This window comes from Oryzias melastigma, linkage group LG19, assembly GCF_002922805.2.
Source record: "Oryzias melastigma strain HK-1 linkage group LG19, ASM292280v2, whole genome shotgun sequence".
NCBI classification, from domain to species: Eukaryota; Metazoa; Chordata; class Actinopteri; order Beloniformes; family Adrianichthyidae; genus Oryzias; species Oryzias melastigma.
The window spans coordinates 7,036,171-7,056,082 of record NC_050530.1 but is presented as its reverse complement, the minus strand read 5'-3'; the positions used below and the strand labels follow the sequence as shown (position 1 = coordinate 7,056,082).

Genomic DNA, 19,912 nt, shown 5'->3' with positions numbered 1-19,912 from the left:
TATATATATATATATATATGTATATATGTATATATACATATATATATTTATATATACACATATATACATTTACACATATATATTTATATACGTAGTTTATATACAATTAAATCTTGTGCAGTTGTGAGTGATTTTTGCAAGATGCATACAGAAAATTCCGGTCTAATGAACATTGTGCATGTACCACCAATGTATAACTTTTATAACACATTTAACATTAAAATTAAATAATTGACGAACAAATCACTATAATTAAAAAAGTGGGGGTCTCCCGCCACACCGTCCAACTCATCCGGGTGGAGGGGGGTTGGGTCTTTCGCCAGGCGGTGTCCGGCGAAAAAAAGGACTGAGTACGGCGGGGCTACTGCTCCTGCCTGAATATTTAAGTGCTTTTCAGCTGCAAATGAATGTAAAGAAAATCTTCATAAAATGTTTTAAATAGTTCAAATAAAACATTGTTTTTTTCACATACAAGTGATGCAGCATTTGGGTTTGTAATAGATAAACTTTTGGCTTGATACTCATTTCTGTGAAGCTAAATTTAATCTTCTGATCTTTAGAGAGACAAAGTTCGATTTGATTATATTAAGTATTTTTTGTACTGTAACAAGGCAAAATCTCAAATGTTTTAAAGATTCACTTTAATAAAAAAACTTGTTTTTTGGTGTTTTTAACATGTTCTTGTTGCTCATGATGGAGGTTATATATAAAGAAAATTTAGATTAAAATTGCATTTCTGAGTATTTTGTTAATCAAATTATTGTGAATCAGACGAAAATTGTTGGATAAAAGGTCAACATTGGAGAGGAAAAGGGGGGCGGGGTTGTTACACGCCATAACTTAGCGGCGAATTTCTAATTAACTGTTGCCTTTCTGCAGAAAATATATCCTAGAAAATTATGTTTTTTTTCAAATTTTGGCTAAAAATGGCATAATCAAAATTAAAAGACCACTGGAAACACTTTTACAATGGATCTAAAGATGACTGGAGCTTTAAGGGGAAAAATTTCAGTTTTCTGCAAAAACACCTTCAAACAAGTTGAATTCTGCTACTGTTAAACTCAACAGTCCCGAGAAATGCTTCGCAAAGCAGTCCTTTAAACTCCACCACCAAAGGGCAGTACCTCACTGTCGCTAATAGCATCCGCCGCCATGCAGAAGGAAGCACATTTACTTGTAAATAACTCTGAATAGAAGCCGATCTGTCAGCTCTTTTATATAGGAAACTCTTAATACCAGCCCCTCTTTCATCTCGTCATTCCACAACTCCACCAAGATTTTTGTTCTACTTTGGCTTGCATTTTCAAAGCCTGTGAAGAATTATTTCTGAGACGTGACTAGCTGAAGGAAATTGAAGAAAAATAAAAAGATAGAAGAATGAGAACTGTGAGAGGGAGGTATTACCGGCGTTGAAGAATAGGCTGGCTGAAATTGACAATGCAACTGCATGGTGATACACAAGACCTCAACTGTCTTTTTATTCCTGTTTTGTAAAAGAAAATTTGTCTTTGTGCACTATTTCTCAATTTTTTTATACCAGGTAAATATTTAGATTTATGTCACTGTGAGTTTCTCTGGTCTTGAACATAAAATAAAGAGGAAAAAAAAAACAAAATATAAAAAACACATCACTGGAAAAAAGTAAATATTTAAAAAATATATTTGAAAAAAGCGAGATAAAAAAAATATAAAATACATTAATAAAAAATATATATTTTTGTATATATTGAAATGAAAAAGAGATAAAATTTTGATAAATAAAATAGTTTACTGTTAAAGAATTAATAACTTTGCCTTATAAGCTAAACAGTCTTGGGATGATATGTATCGTATCGTGAGACATATATCGCGAAACACATTGTATCGGTTTGGTGTCCTTACAGACCAAAAACTGAAATGTAATGTTGTGTTCACACCAATACTCATCAAATTTGCCTCTAATGCTATTTTTTGACACTCAACAATTTTACTTACAGTATTTTCATTAACTGAACGAATATGCGTATGAGAAGTGCTACAGCTAACCTTAATTTTTACATTTTTTATCATTTTATTGCCATTAAAGGTGTAATAATAATCAGGTAGAGTTTTTTTTCCAAGTCATACTTAAAGAAAAAGTGTAAAATTGTTCTGGTAAAGTCTCTGGATATATTGTGATACGTATCGTATCGTGAGGCACGTATCAGAATACATATCTAGATTATTACTAGCTAGATTATTAACAAATTCGTGCATATTTAAGCAGGGCTAATATAAAGTCTAAATGCTAATGTAGCTGAACAAATTATCTACAAGCAAATTGATTCATATTTTAAACAATATTTTAAGTTGTGGAAATGTAAAGGCTATAGCCAAACAAATTATCTATATCACAAAATGTTTGGATATTTTCGGCAGGGCTTACGAACTTATGAAGGCTAAATGCTAACACAGCTAAGCAAATTGGGAAAATAGACAAATTGATGCATATTTTACAATTATAAAGACTAAATATAGATAAACTACAAATGCTAAAATTTGCTAAATAGTGATGAAAACATTTTGAGTACAATCAGTTGAATTGTAAAAACTAGCTAAATGTGTTAGCATACAAGCTAGACACCATAAAATGCTAAAATGCTAAATCATGGCAATTAAACTAGTTGCCAAAAAATGAATGGTAGAAAATCCGACATTTTACTGAATATTGCTTAAATAATGTGCAGTTAAAATGCTAAAATTAGCAGAATAATAAACAGGTATGACAGCGCTAATGTCTACGGAGGACTTTCGCCTTTAGCTTGGTTCCGTTTGCCGTTACAGCTTCAGCTCCAATTCTTCTCCCACATTGGAAGGATGAAAAACAGAGTCCAACGGACCTTCAGTGCTTCCTTTCATCACATTCTTTTCCTGTCCGCTCGCCACAGGTGACTTTTTTCCCAAGCTGACTTGACAGGAAGCAGACAATGTCATTAAAAACACCCTGCATCTGCCAGGGGAGTGGGAAGGAATGCTAAGTGTCCTGAGATCTGCCACTTAATGTGACAAGGGCATTTCAGCGGCTGACACTCCAGCCTTAACGACGCTGCACTGCAGGCCACGCTGCGAGCTTTACCTCTAAATGCTCTTCAGTTGTCTTTGCATTTTTTTATGTTCTAAGTAGTGTTTTAAGGCAGATAAATTGGAACCCATTTACCCGTGCTGCCTCCCAGCCCATATGTTCGTGCTGTGTCCATTAATTATCTTCATCCATAGGCGTCAGTGAGTCCTTTCAGGTTTCATCAGCTTTGCACCAAGAACATTTGTCATTGAAACTATGAGCTTTGTTTTTTTTTTTTTTTTTTTTTTGTGAATCAGTTTATTTAAAGAATTTGATTTTGAAAACCAGACGGCAGTGAAATCTGTGCTGCGTAAGCCTCCCTGGCCGTGCCCAGAAGCCTGCACGTGTGCTGCACCTTCAAACACACATCAAGGCTTCAGCGTAGAAAAAGGGTTCAGATGCAATTTGTGACAGAGCATCTTTGGTTGAGGTGTGATAAGAAAGCACCATGACTGAAGTAATGGCAACCTGGCTTCAAGTTAAGCGCAGAGAAGATGGAGAGAAACTGGAAATTCTCACTCTCTAGCTCTGCCCGAGTCGTTTAGTCCACTGGTGTAACTCCACCAGGATCTACAGAATTTAAAAGAGCCACTCAGATCATCTTTTGAGCTCTTCTTTTAAAGGCATTCCCCTTTAATGTTGCCGTTATTACCCAAAATTAAAAAAAATTGTAATTTTCTAGAACAGAGTTTCCGCAGAACGGCCTCTGAGTTGTTGACGGTCAGGGTTTGGACTTCCAGTTCCACCTCCAACCACCAGAGGGAGCCCTCTCCGGAGTATTAACCTCCTCTTCTATTTCCTCATCCCATCTCCCATCAACCCACGCTCACCACCACCTGTTTCTCATTAGCCTCGGTCTTTCGAACTGTGCTCCTTGCGAAGTATTCTCTGGTGCTTTCCTAGCAATCCGTTTCTCTTGTCTCTATTGCCTTGCTGTGTGTTTTTTTTTTAATTTATTAAATTTTTTAATTTTTGTATTTATTTTTTGTATTTATTTATTTTTTTTGCCCTGTTTTGATCTTTGCCTGTCTGGCTCCGTGTTTTTTTTTTATCCCTGGCTTGTGCCTAACTCTTTGTTTTGCCCTTGCCCGTTTTGGTCGCTCTTAAACTTACCTGCCTGCACACGGATCCAAACGCCTCTGAGTCCTCGCTACATTGACAGGACCAGAGACAGGAGCTTGTATACATCACAATGACATGCCTTTTGTTTGCTCCTGATTTACAAATGTAGTAGAGTGGTTAAATGGTTAGCCAATTCCATCTATTTATAAAATACTTTAAAAAATGCAAATCTATCAGTAACAGTAATAATGTATTTTAATGATTTTCCTTCTGTGACTATTATAAATTTTGTAATAAGTGTAACCGTTAATGTACTGCTACTTTAAATGTTGTTTTGCTAAACCAGTAGAGGGCAGTGTCGCGGAAGTTATCTCTGGACATTTTATTTTGAAAAGACGCAAGGCAGTCGTCTTCCTGTTCGTCTTCCTGTTTAGCTTTCTGCTCCGCGGTGGCTTCATCTACATGATAGACAAAATATCCACGAAGTTTTAAGGTAATTTATTCAAAACATGTAGACCCCATATTTTAATATTACTTCATTGGAGTTATTTGTTGGTATTTCTACATGATTATTTCGTTTTACTTGGATTTCACAGAGGACGGAAATGTGCGTCGTGGTTGTGAGGACGCCATGACGGACGCGTAGCTTGTGAGAAAACGGCGCCATTTCCAGCTTTCCTGAGTGTAAAACTGCTGAAAACTGTGAGTTTTTTTTGTAACTTTTCCAATGACTTCTTAGTAATTTTGCTTTTTTGTGTTTATTTTCTGTGGTCAGAGTCCACTGCTGTATTTTTATTTTACTTTATTTAACACTTTTGGTCAAATCTTTTCCTTGTTGTCAAAGCATTTCTGAGATTTTGTTATACTTCTGAGTTTGATTTAAAAATTATAAATTGCTGTATAGTATAATCATTTCTCCTGGCTACACAAAGATAAAAAAAAGAAATAATCAAATTTGATTGAGCCTATTAGTTTCTTTATGTCCTCCATCAGGAAAAAAAGCAACAAGAGCATGTTAAAACACCATTTTCATCTGAGTCGATGCACCAGTAACATAATGATACACTGTAAAAAGTAGGGCTGTGTATCGGTTATAATTTCCAGAAACGATTTGATTTGATTCACATGAGCCTGAATAAATTCAAGTCCGATTCTTTCAGAATCTTCAATTCAATTTTAAGATTACAAATTTAATAACATTTTTTTTAAATACATAAAAAAATCTATTATTTAATTTGAATATATTTATATTAATCTGATACAGTTCACATATTGTAAAATGTTAGTAAAATAATGATATTGTTAATATCATTGAGTGTTACATAGATTCTCTAAAGGAGAAGTTCTAACAAAAATATTTAGATCATTAACATTGTAAACTGCTGCTTCTCCTGAAGGACGTTTCAGTTTGGCCACTAGGTGGCGATCGCGCTACAGAAGTAAACTTAATTCAAGAAGAAGACAATAGTATGAGGGGGAAAAAACACAGTTTTAGACCACAAATAGTTACTTTAAGAATTATTTCCTCAAAGGAGTTTGAAAAATTAATGACTGCAAGTAAATAAAGATGTTCATTTAGTCAGGAATATATTTTTTTGGTCAACTGAACGTTAGGATTAGCTGTCCTATATGAAATTCCATTTAACGTTAGCATCAAGCTAGCAGACTTGAGCTTTGTTTTGCTAAATCGATTAATATCTTTTGTGAATTGATTATTGATCTTTTAAGCTTAAATCCATTTTTTTTTTCCCAGCCCTAGTAAAAAGGGAAATGTTAGATCAATTAACAAAAGTTCGGTAATTTGTTACACATAGTTTTTATTAAAACTCTGGGTTCATGGTTTACGTAAATCAAAAATGTATTTGATTAAAAACTAATATTTTATTTAATTTTAATTATTTACTTTTGTTCAGTGATCCAGTGTTTTGAAATTATTCTTTAAATCGTTAGGTTGGTTCAATTCCACTAACAAACAGATCAATCTGGTTGGATCATAGGATTAAAAATCTATTTATTGGTTAATTGTCCCACCTCTAGTAATTATTCATAAGTCCTCCATGATCCATAACAAACAGTTGGCATTTCTTTGAATGAAATGGGATGCCATCCATACCTCACTACCAAATCAAAGTCCAGTTGGTTTAACTTTCAACGTGTGTTTAATGACTGCAGGTTTTGTACGTAGAGCCCAAAAAATTTGCTTAGTGACGCACAAATGTGAGAAGCCAAAAAAAAAAAAAAACACGTTTACATTAACTTTTCATTGAAAGTGGTCACTTGAACGAGTATTTCAGAGACTGGTATGAATGCAGCATTAGTTTGGGAATTTTGAAGAGGGACTGTAAGCTAGCAGGACAAAGTGTAAGCAGATGGATGATGGGAAGTGGTGGCAGACTTACCCTGCACCAATAGTCCTGCCGACAACTCTGAGTCGAAGTCCCAAAGTGCTCTGCAAAAACACTTTTTTTTTTAAATGTGTCTAAAAAAGCATAATCACAGATAAAAATACGACTAGGAACGATTTTACAATAGATCAAAAGATGATCAACAAACAAACTGGAAAACAAAAAAAAGGACTATGCAAAGAAATTTTTAAAATGCTACAATTTCACACAAAAAATTGTGACCTCCATTCTAAGTGGAAGTTCTTCACTGGCTAATAAAACCAGCATGAGAAGTGATGGACTCCTCCATGTCTTCCTGCTCATAGCTGCTGGTTCAGTTTAATGTAGATGTTTATGAAAGCTGACAACAGGCGTGCCAGCCATCATTTGTCTTGATGCAACATTTTTCTCTTTGATTTTATACGACAATTATTTTTCACTAAGTGTTCATTCTTTCCTTTAAGAGAAGCTTAATTAATTGAGAAATTCACATTTCATCATGGTAAAAAAGGCAGATTATCTTGAGTGTGCTATATTATAAAAGTGATGCGGGTAATGAGTTTGAAAGTAGACGTCGGCTTCACTTGATTACACCTGATTTCAGCCCTCAGGACTGCTGTCATTAATGTTTTGGATGATCCTTAACGGAAGGGCGCAGACAAGGTTTTTCTTCTCCATTAAGGTCATTAAAAGGAGACAACAACAAAGAGGAAAAGATGTTAAAGTAGTTTGATCCACATCCACCTTTTCTTTACAGCTAAGAAGATGAAGATGCTAGTGCTAATAGCTAAAGATGCTGAAATTGATGGTTAAAAACGCTGAAGCTGATTGCTGAAATCACTGAAGATGATAGCCAGTTAAAATATTAGCTAAATGCCAAATTAGCCTAAAAAAAAACAAGCAAAAAAAAAAAACTCAGGTTAGCCAAAACAGCTAGCATGGAGCTGAAAAAAAATAGCTAAACTTCAAAATAGCATTAAAAACTGAAAAAAGCCTAAATTAGCCAAAATAGCTAGCGTGTAAATATTAGCCTAACTCCAAAACAGTCTAAAAATAAAAAAAGCCCAAATTAGCCAGAACAACTAGCATGTAGCTGAAATATTAGCTAAATTTCAAAATAGCTTCAAGAAGTCTTGGTAAATGCCAAAACAGTAAAAAAAACTTGCAGAATCTCAACTTTTAATACTTTAAAAGTGTAACTTTTTAACATAATTATGAATAATACAAAGGCAGGAATATTATTCTAGAATAAATCAACTTAAACCTTAAATAACTTTCAATTTTTTTTTCCTTTTTATAAAATATATTTTGTTAAAATTATACAATATACAAATCACATTAGGGCATTAATAACAATAAAATAAAATGATCTGAGGTGCCAGATAGAATTACCGGAGAGCCGGATCCGGCCCTTGACTTTGACACGAAAATTTCAATTTATAGCAAATTTCCATTAATAATTTATTTAAAAATTTTAACTTTTATGCAATTATACATTCTAATAAATATAATATTTTTTTTCTTGGGATAAGGTTGCAGATATTTGAATACATTCATTGTTCAGTTAACATTTAGACGCGTTATCAAACACAGGAGTATTAGTGGAGAAAAAACATTTCTAATTAATTAAAATAAAACTGCATGATTACATTTAAACATAGCTGTTAAAAGCCAACTTTAAATTATTACTCTGAATTGTCAATTTTCAAATATATTTTTTAAATTAAATAATATTTGTAAAGTAAATAGTACTGAAACTAAATAAATACATACAAAAATCCAGGGTTAAAACTTGAAGTAAAAACAAAAGTTGAATTTTTAATTTTCTAGGATTTATTTTTTAATCCAACTTAACAAGTTCATACAAAAAAAATGAAAATCAAAGTCCTAGTCCGATGACTAATCGACTATTAAAATAGTCTACGGCTAATTTAATAGTCGATTAGTCGCTACTTGATATTATATGGAGTTAGAGTGCAGTAAAGTGGAAAGTTATAATGACATTCTGCTAGCTTTATGGACTATTTTGGCATTTATTAAGATTTTTTTAGGCTAATTTGGAGTTTAGCTAATATTTCAGCTAAATGCTAGCTGTTTTGGCTAATTTGGGTTTATTTTCAGTGTTTTAGGCTAATTTGGAGTTTAGTTGATTGTTCAGCTGCATGCCAGCTATTTTGGCTAATTTGGGCGTTTTTTCAGTTTTTAGGCTAATTTGGGATTTAAATAATAATATAGCTGGCTTTCAGCTTCAGCAATTTTAGCTATCAATTTCAGCCTCTTCAGCTATCATCACTAGCATCTTTAGCAACCAAATTCAGCTTACAGCATTCATACCAGCATTATCGCAGGTAATGCTAGATAGTTTTTGTTGGTTTAAAGCTAATGATGGTTATGATGTGTTTTTTACATCCAGTTTGCTCAAAACTCGATTAGTCGACTAATCGGGAAAAATAATCAGTGATTAGCCGACTATTAAAATAATCATTTGTAGCAGCACTACTTGGGATATATCGTGATACATATCGTAACATGTGTATCGCGATATATATCAAATTGCCAGACTCCTTCTAAAACTCGCCCCTAATTTTTAATAACATATCATCAAATCATTAAACCTAATTAATGGCATGTGTAGTATTTATTATTATTGTGAATTTGTTTGAGAAAGCATTTGGCTTATGTAGGTGTAATTTACCCTTCTTGTTAGATGTTGAAACTTCATCCACTTGTTGCCATAGCGATCTGAAAGGCAGAACATTTATAGGAGCTGCAAAAGTCAGTCCGCTTATATGGGGATTCACGGACGCACGTAGGAAGCTGACATTTGGCCCGTAGGATCCCAGCATAATTCACTGCGCAAACATGAAATTTGAAGCTTAACTCTGGATGCCGTTTTTTCTCTCCAGAGCCGATCCGTGGACCGCACCTTCTCCCCCAGGTGGATGATGTGGTGCTAAGCGCTGATCTGAGCTCCTATTAGTCACGCTGCTGTCAGGCGTGCACGCAGATTTACTGAAAATAACTGCCGTTGTGTTTTCCAAGCATTTATTCTCTGCTCTGCTATCATTCAATTTGCACCCAGATATAAATCTGCAATATAAAAGCAATCCAGTGATATTCATAATAAGTTATCTTGGCTGCTTCTAATTGCATCCAGTAACTTCAGAGGACTCCTTTAAAGCCTCTCCCATGTGGCGCCGTTGATATCTTAAGCCGTTCATGGGAGATTAAGCAGGTAACGCTATCACCATAAAGAACTTTCCATCATTTTTAAACTCTTGCTGTCACCTTTTAGTGCAACATTTTACGGCGGTGGGTGTCGGTTGCCGAGCCTCCGCCCAGAACTCCAGCTGCTGGACGTAAAAAGAAGCAGTGATCCGAAGTGGGTGTGGTTTGCTTCAATCGGTCAAAAAAGCCCTTCAGATTGAGTGTACGCTAGGCTTGGGCGGTATTTAAATCTTAATACCCTCAATATTCCTCCACATTTTACCTCGGTATACAGTATTACCTTGACTAATAAAGAACTTCGCAAGCACCACTTAAGTGGCATTATCAAACTGCTGGGTTTGCCTCCAACGTACAAAATGGAATTTAAAACACAATTATTAAAAGAATAATAACATAAAGTGGTTGGATTAACCTTTTTTAAAGTAATTCAACGAACATATTGGAAAAGTATATATCATCTAATTCAGTGGTCCCCAACCTTTTTGGGGCTGTGGACCGGTCAGCCAGTGTGGAATTATTCCGCGGCCCGGGGGGGGTTGGGGGTTAAAAACGTTAATCCACTGTGTCATCATGTACAACTTTATTAGCTGGGTCCTCATGACGTCACAACAACAACTGAACATAACATGACCAACATCGTTTCTACCCCAGCGCAATGCAAACTTTCTAAAGAAGTTTGTTTTTTGCTCATTTTGCTATCTTGAGATTAAATTTAACGGGATGTATCATGTGACGTGTTGCGGCCTTTACGTGGGTCAAGTGAGGATGTAAATGAGAAAATCTGGTAACTTTTCAAAATAAAACATTTAAAAAAAAAATAAGATGATAGAGATTAATTGTTCTTTCTGTGCGCCCCGGTAACAAATGACCCCGGGGGTCGGGGACCACTGCTTTAAATGTAATAATGATCTCGTCAGTCATCTGACATCTGTGCATAATGGAGGATTGATAAAACACATAACGGCTCTCAATTTTGTGTCATGTCAGAAAAGCAAAAGCTTCAAGTGCAACATTTTAACTAAAAAATATTTAATTCCTCCCCCTGCACGTGCTTAGTTGCGTGAACCGTGTGACTGCCTCCTTTTCTCCTCATTCCCGAACCAAAAAAAAAAATTCCTCATCCCCGAACCGCCCTCTGCGCACTCGGAAATGTGTATCTGAATGGACGAGCATGTTTGAGCATTTCTATGACCGTTCGATTTGTTCGGGAAAGTCAGATATCTATGCAAACAGGTATGTGTGTGGGAATCACCTGTTTTCTGTCTGTTCTTCTGTTGCTGGCCTAGGTATGTGACAAAAATTTTCAAATTAGGTTGATTGCTCTGATATTTATATCACTGGAAAGGGCTGAAAGAGACCATTCCAACGGTATAAAGATCATTAAGATCGCTCAAAGAATAAGAAAGTTATGGCACGTTAAGTGATCAAAAGTAGGGTATCATTTTATTCCTGAATAAACAGCAAAACAGTGATATTTATGTGACCAAAAACAAGGATTAGAGTCTTTAAATTGTTGTAACTTTCTCATTTCTTGTCCAATCCACAAAAGGAGGGTATCGTTGGAAAGCTAATCAAGCGAACTACAAGAATTAAGTTGTTGATTTAAATTTAGTATTAAATCAATATTAATGTCAATATATCAAATAATCACACAGAAATCTGCTCCTGTATGCCTTTACACATTGATTGCAGCCAATCAGCTTGCTAGATTCGGTCACGTGACCTCCCGTTCCAGCATTCAATTCTTCGGCACGGAGGCTTGCGAATTAAAAAACAGTATCTGCTAATTGTTTTTTCTCATGAAAATTACAGGAGATGTAGAATAAATCAAATATAAGTAGATGTGCTCGCATGTAAACTATCCACCGATTTAGCTACGCTCGTTCTAAGAGGGAGAGAACGCCGCAGCCTCGCGCGCAGGCTGAACAGCAGGTCTGGTAGAAAGTTCCGGCGCCGAAGCTGCACTTACGCGCGTGCCCTATTCCCAGCCATTCGGGGAGAAAGGTTCCTCATGCAGCTTTTCTCGTGTGACACGCCGCTGGACTGCTTTTAGCGCTCAGTATAATCGAGAGAATCCGGTTGATTTTCAAAATAAAAGATTTCTGACTAAAAAAAAAAAAAAAACGTCCCTAAATTCTTCCGCGGCCCGGTGGCAATGGGTCTGCGGCCCGGTACCGGTCCGCGGCCCGGTGGTTGGGGACCACTGATCTAATTAACAAAATGTTTTCAGCAATTTTCTGGCACTGTCCGAGCCATTTTTTAATAATACCAATCAATTAAATTAAACAACGGACCTAATTTGAAATAGATGCATGTTGATGTAAAGAGCAAAAAAAGGTAATCAAACTTTGAATGGAAAATGTTTTTCAAACGGCAGCAAATGAGTCAAAACTCCATGCAGTAATAAGACATCCCTGCACATGTTCAAACATTCCTCGCAGATGATTCAGACCCCCGTGCGTGCTTCTGTGTTCCTGCGCGCTCGTGTTTAATCCTCCTGTGAGCAGAAGAAGGCCCAGTCCGAATTCTTCCCTTCTCCATTTGAAAGGGCAGTTTAAGTCCAAGTCTGTATGTATTTTTTAAATTCGACCCTCCAAATGGAGGGATACAAAATCTTCTATTGCGAGGCTAAATCGCATCGCGCTGAGAAGTGCTTTTCTTCACGTGGGTGCGCTCTGAACCACAGACGTTTAAATTTAAATATAAGCAATGAGTTTTTGTTGCAGATTGACCTTTTTAAAGTTAAAAATGTTTTGTATATTTAAGCGTTGGAAGCTCTGCGCTAAAGCTAGCGGACCGACGATTATTGGTGACATCATCGATGAAAGTGACGTCCAAAATATGACAAACTATTTTTTTCGTAAGAATTCTGATTGGGTGGAACTCATTGCTTGCGCAAGACTGCCTACTATAAACGTGCGTTAAAAGTAGCGTTTTTCATGACCAATTCGCCACCTTTTACAGCATTTTTCCTGGTGATAATTGACCCCTTTGGCTTGCCGTACCCTACTTCTGTATGTGCTGGTGCCATGGACATTTGATGTGTGCAAGCTCGCAGAATCACTGAGTGGGCGCACGTGTGGCATTTTGTCATGTGCACTCGCGGGGGCCCAGGCCCTGCTTGCGGAGAAACTTTCTGCGCGCAAGTGGAAAATGACTTTTGACCATTGGGGGCGGAGACAGAGGGCTGCTTTGGCTTTCTTCTGATTGTATGGTGTTATTTATTAGTCAAAAATGCGCCCTTAAATTCAAGGCGTTTCCATTTCTCGCATTCGTCTTTTTCATGCATAATCAGGATTAATATGCTCTCATTCTTTATTTTCTTGGAATCCAAAGTTCTCCCAAACCGTGGAAGTTCTTTTAGAGACTGAGTCACCGGTGCACAACTTACCTTCTGTCTTTCTGTTACTCGCTCGTGCGCCTCTCTCGCTTCCGAGCTGTAATGTGCCGATGTCTCATATTGAGGATGCTCCTCAGCAGATTATTTCTTATTAAAATATTTTTTAGAAGTGAAAATTTAAACCAAAATATTTGCCATTGAACCTTCAATCAGCTTTAGGTTTTAAATGAATTTGCATTCGCGCTATAATAATTTAAGGCACGTTAAAAACTCAATCACACTTTCAGAGATTTCAGCAATCACTGTATCAAAACGTTGATCAGGACTTTACTGCCTGTATTTTTTTATTCTTTTGTATTCATAAACTTTAAAAGTTCTTGAAAAATTGAGCAAAATATGGTCCCATAGGGAAATTAATGAGAACGTCTTCAAATTTCAAAAGTTAAAGTAGATTAGAAACAAGCCTTTAAATATATTTGTATGCTATGTTTTTGAGTTAACCAAATATTTTAGCAACATGCTAACGTTTTTGGCTAATTTGTTATCTACAAGGGCTTTTTATAGGCTAATTTAGAGTTTAGCTTCTATTTTAGCAACAGGCTAACGTTTTTGACAAATTTAGTTCGCAGGAATTTTAGGCTATTTTGGAGTTTAGCTAGTGTTTTAGCAATATGCTAACGTTTTTGGCTATTTTTTTTCTACTGAGGTTTTTAAAAGGCTAATTTAGAGTTTAGCTTCTATTTTAGAAACAGGCTAACGTTTTTGACAAACTTAGTTCACTGAGGAATTTTAGTCTACTTTGGGGTTTAGCTAGTATTTAAGCAAAATGCTAGCTTAGTGGGCTAATTTGGCATCTGAAGTTTTCCATGCTTATTGGGAGTTTAGCTAGTATTTTAGCAACATGCTAATGTTTTTGGCTAATTTGATTTACAGAGAAATTTTAGGCTATTTTGGAGTTTAGCCAGTATTTAAGCATCACTAGCATTTTTGGATAATTTGGAATCAAGGTTTTTTGGGGCTAATTTGGAGTTTAGCTCATATATTTAAGCAACACTAAATATTTTTTTTACAAAATTGCTATCTATTAGGGATTTTTCAGCAATTTTATTAAATTTTTTTCAGAAATTTAGGTTAACTTCATAGTTCTTCATTTTCCAGTCTTTTGCAAATTTTGCAAATAGTTTTTGCATTTTCAGCAAAACACTCCAGCAATTAAAGTAAATTGCGTCACCTTTTTCAGCAAAAAGCATTAGAATCTTCAGTGACTACTTTCAGCAAAAAGCATCCACACTAGCATTATTGCAGGTAATGCAGATTTTCTAGTTTTATTTAATGTCTTTAATATGTCGGTAATGACGTTATTGAAAATGATACTGTCTATTTTCAGACTATTACATGCCATTACTTTAGTACTGCACAAGCCTAGTGTACCGGGACCTATTCAGGGCCAAACCCCATGACCTGAGTGAGATATACAACGGCCACTTGTTTTTTGCATATCACACCCGCCTTGATGCCCTTCTCATCTGTATCACGGTGGGACAGGAATCGAGTTTTCACTGGAAAATAAATGCATGCTGTTCCCCTTTTATGTCTGTCAACAAGGCCTGTGGATATGGCAGCCAGTGTTGACTGGACTGCTTGGAAAATTGATTTTTCTACCTGAATATATGAGAACTGAAATCGTCAGGAAAAGTGACACGTTTCAAAAAAGATATCTGAACAGGTGCAACAGGTTCTAAAAGTCCAACAAACACGTCTTTTTAAAGGCACCCTATTAAAGTTGGTCATATCCGATTTTTCTGCTGCTTCTTTCAAATATCACACTTCAGAGGTAAAGCTGAAACCTATTCGCAGCCAAACCCTTTGCTTAAGCCAAACACCAAATCAAATTAGAACTGATTAAATGTCCCACTCACTTTCATTTTAAAGAATTGGGGATGTTTTCATGGACACATTACCAATTTCACATGTGCAAAACGACCGACTAAACAGGCTTTAAAGCTGTAACTGCAACTGTGTAGCCTGGGAATTGATTATAAGGTAATACATTTTCAATGATGCCCTCGGTGTTATCTATTTGCCTTTTTTAAAGTCTGAATCAGGAGCCAGGAAACATCAAAGGCAGCAGAAGGTCTATTATGCATGGGCTCTTTTTTTTCCCAAACAGAAAATGTGAATTCTGCTTGTTTGAAATTCCTGCTGCATCAAGAGCAGTGGAGTGATACACAGCCCTGCTCAGGAATTATCAAGCGCTCGAGAAGATCTAAGCGCGCCTCAAGAATTCTGTTATTAGCTTTTGGTAATATAAAAAAATAAACATGAACTTGTGGGGTAAAATATCACAAATTCATGTTTATTTTCATGTGCAATTAAATTATTCAAACATTGTTGCTAAATACTGATATTTGAAACATTGTGGCTTACAGTACTGCTTAAATTTATTGATTTCACATGGATACATTTATTTGTTATGGCACCACAGAAGGCAAAAACTGCATAAAGAAAATAAATAAAAATGACTAAATACATACATAATTTGAACTAATAAGTTAATGCATTAATATTTTTTGATATTAACAAGTAATAAAATAATAATATAGGATATGACTGTCAAAGCATATGAATATTATTATGAGTAATCATAATTTAAATATAGGTAAACTAAAAATAATAAAATAATACAATGATTTTAGATACAAATTTGGACTTTTCAAAATAATAGCAGCTAAATTGCTTTCTCCTGTTTTCAGGAACTAAAACATTTGCTACTACCTTGTTATTATTACCTTTTACGTTACAAACTTGACATCCTTTTTAAAGAAAACTTCCAACCCAATATCAGTTTTTTGGGACAGCAATACTTAAATTATTGATCAAATAATTTTAGTTTTGGGCATTTTTTAAAAAATATTAATAAGAACTTTATTTAAATTTGTCTAAAAGGTTGCGTTCTATTCACTTGTACGTTTGAAAATGTTCATAACAGCTTATTACATTTTTTTAAAATCAATAAATGTTTATGTATTTCGTTGAATTGATGTTGAAACAGTTTAGCCTCCATCCTCTCTTGATCATGGAAGATCATCCGACAAGAAAAACTGTAGAAAATCAAAGAAAACATCAACCTGGAAAGAACAGGCTTGTGGTGTTGGAGCTCTTGATTCTGTTTGTAAGTGAGAAATGCGAAGAGACAGCTGCACTGTCCGTATCCTTTCCTGACGGTGAAAAACGACAGCAGAGGGTCGTAGCTGTCAGCGGCAGTGATAAGATGCAGCGGTGTGATTGTGAGCGCCACAGAATGACACTACACGCGGAGGAAATGCGGAGTAATAATCCGAAGGAAGATGCAAAGAAAGATTAGATAATGCAAAGTCCTTTCGAATCTAAGGAGCCTAATATGATAATAAAAATCACTTTAAGATACTGATAAAGAACAGAGCAAACACAGCGATCTGTGTGCTCTTTACCATGACTGAGCACTGGCTCACCAGAGGCTGAGCTGAGTTAAAATTTGATCATTTTGCAGTAATTATTTAAAAAGCATGTTATTTTTAAAAACACAGGGGAAAAAAAGGATCATTTCAAACCACACGTGAATACCTCCTATCATCTCATTGCGCCGCAATTCTGCTGGAAAATGTTGAATTCTGGCTGTGAACTGGCAGCATTAAGTCCACGAGTAAATAAAGTAACTCTCTGCTCCACTACACCACAAAAACTACTCCGGATCAGCCCGGGGGGGTGTTACCCAGGCCTCACTTCCCTGATCCCCTCACAGCTCAGAGGACCAAGGAGCCTAATAACGTCCCGGCTAACTGGTGGATGTGACATCTAAGGTAGAAAAAACGACAATGCTGTTAAGACTGCAGCAGGAAACCCCATTATTTCCCCTAAAGACTTTGATTTTCCACCGTACAGGATGAAGAAATAACTGTGAAACAAAAGGTTTGCAGATGAGAGATAAGTTTGTCATTGAGGATGCAGTTTATTGGGTACATTTTGATTTCAAGAGGAACTGCAAGAGGGATTTAATTACTAGAATCAAGCAGCTTTTGGTCCATTAAGCAATAATCAGCAACATAATTAATGTGTTTAAAGAAGAGTAAGAGTATTATTAATCACACGCTGACTTCAGACTCAAATCTGTTGTGTAAAACTATTTTTTTACTCAGTTATTGTCGCTAATAATACAAATTTGAGATTAATGTCAGAACAAAATAGAAAACGTGCCTGTTATTTAGTAATAAATGGTACATGAGCTCGTTCATTTCTCTGCTTTATAACTGTTATTTATTTCTACTAAAACTACAGTATAAGGAAAAAACTGTAAGTGTTAAAAAAAACTCTAAGATATCTACAACAATCTACAGATACGCAATCATGTAATTATCAAAATTATTGTCATTGTGTGAGTGTTTCATAAGCATTCACACAATAGTGATTCTCCTGCTCCTTTCCATACATTTATTTGGACGTAAAAATTCAGTCACACTTTCAGCGATTTCACCAACCCTAGTATCAAAACGTTCAGCTCGTTCAGGACATTACTGCTTTTATTTTTGGTATTTATAAACTTTAGAGTTTTTGAAATATTGAGCAAAATATGCCCCCATAGGAAATGAATAAAAACGTTCATTTTAATAATTTTAATACCTTTAGATATATTCATGGACTATGTTTTAAATCTTTTATTGTAATTTTCAAAAAATTTGGAGTTAGCTTCTATTTTAGCAACATGCTAACATGTTTGGCTTTATCTACTGGGTTTTTTAGGCTAATTTAGAGTTTAGCCTCTATTTTAGCAACATGCTAAAGTTTTTGACTAGTTTAGTGTACTGATGATGTTTAGCCTAGTTTGGAGTTTAGCTAGTATTTATGCAATGTTTTAAGTTTTTTGGCTAATTTGGAATCTACTGAGGTTTTTTTATGCTAATTTGGCGTTTAGATAATATATTAGCAACATGCTAACGTTTTTGGCTAATTTGTTATCTGCTGAGTTTTTTATAGGCTAATTTAGAGTTTAGCTTCAATCTTAGCAACATGCTAACGTTTTTGACAAATTTAGTTTACTGAAGCATTTTAGGCTATTTTGGAGTTTAGCTAGCATTTAAGCAATGGGCTAGCTTTTTGGCTAATTTGGAATCTACTGAAGTTTTTTGGGCTAATTTGGAGTTTAGCTTATTTTTAAGGAACAAACTAAATATTTTGCAAAATTGGCATGTATTAGTGATTTTTATGCAATTAACTAAATTTTTTTCAGAAATTTAGGTCAACTTCAGCGCTCATTTCTTTCTTTAATGAAAATTTCCAGTCTTTTAGCAAATATAACATTTAGCATTTTCAGCAAATCCCTTTAGCAAAGTAAATTATGTCACTACTTTCAGCAATAAGCATTCACACTAGTATTATCTCAGGTAATGAAAGTTTTCTAGTTTTCTATTAAATGTGTTTTATGCTCATTTTTGATATAAATAAAAACTGCAGAAACACACAAATTATAGGTTATTTAGAAAAAAAACATATGGTCATTTCAGAAATTAAGACATTTCTTGAAAACAATTAAACAATATTGGATTAGTCAATTTTAACTCATAAAAGCTGAGAGTGTATATATACTGCACATATATTACTCACATATAGATATCCAAAATGGTGGCCATTTGTAAAGATGGCTGCAGAAATATTAAACGTCTATTTACCCTGTCTCAACAATATGGGCTGCTCACACACAAATGCAGTCTTTAAACTTGAGGGGGTACTATTAAATGTATTGAGTATATATTTAAAAATCTCTGATTTTATCGAGTTATCATGTCTTTCTGAAAGAGTAATGTGCATTAATGCTAAATTTGGTACTTGTATCACAAAATGTCACACAAGACGCCTGTTTAGCTGCTTTAAAAGAATAATGTCATTTTTTTCCTTTATAAAAAGAGTTATGTTTTTGTTCATACCTTTGAGACTAAAGTTAAAAAAAAATTCTAAACCGGTCACTTCCACAGTAAAAGCTTTACTTCATGGGAGGCGAAACACATTAACTTCATCCATTTGTTTACGCGTGCAGTGGTTGGGCAGAGGAAGCCCACAGCTGGCATCAAGCATGAGGTGGGATATACTCTGGACAGGTTGCCAGTCCCCCAGGCTAACAATGAGACAATGAACTTGGTGTTAATGTGTTTGGCTGCCTCCACTTTTCTATTCTAAGAAGCTCTTTTTCTTCTAACTGTCTAACCTCTGTGTGCTTCTTCTGTCACACAGATTCCGTTTTTAAAATTTGCTCTTTAAGGAAAAAAGATTTTCTGCCTTTAGGGCATAAAAACAATAGGAAAAAATGAGGTTAATAAGAGTACAGTGGCAGTTTTCACCCATCTATCTTTACAATTAGCAAGATATTTGCCTAACAGCTCTATCTCGAGATCATTATCTCGTTTATTTTAGTTTATATGATTGCTGGAAATGTTACTTAAATTGTGTGTTACATTGGTAACTGAAAATAAGTGGCTTAAGATGGGTTTTATTTACTAATTATTCTTTCTTTCCCCTCTTTGAGTGAGTAAATATTGGCTACAGAGAGTGCTAATAGCCTGATCCATCAGGGGAAATCTTAACTTATTTAAGGTACATCCCTTCATGTGATCAGAACACGGTTAACCCCGAAAGTCCGGCTTGTTTGGCTAGTGTGATTGCTCTATACTGGTACTGTTGGCTAGTTTTAAAAAGAAATGCCAGAGTTAAGTTCTGTTTATTCTAGTGCCGTCATGCTTTTTATTTATTGGTTGAGGATAAATAGGTGGATATTTCCCCTAAATGTTAAAT

General features: G+C 35.2%; 1 long non-coding RNA gene across 3 annotated transcripts in view; it reads left to right on the top strand.

The window, feature by feature from the left end:
• Window positions 1-4,090: 4,090 nt before the first annotated feature.
• The window catches only part of LOC112154689, a 137,634-nt gene continuing 121,812 nt past the window's right edge, over window positions 4,091-19,912 (top strand). For all 3 annotated transcript variants that reach the window (XR_002920687.2, XR_004949743.1, XR_002920686.2), the window contains exons 1-2: window positions 4,091-4,634; window positions 4,738-4,843. This is a non-coding gene — a long non-coding RNA (uncharacterized LOC112154689). The remainder of the gene's footprint in view (window positions 4,635-4,737; window positions 4,844-19,912) is intronic.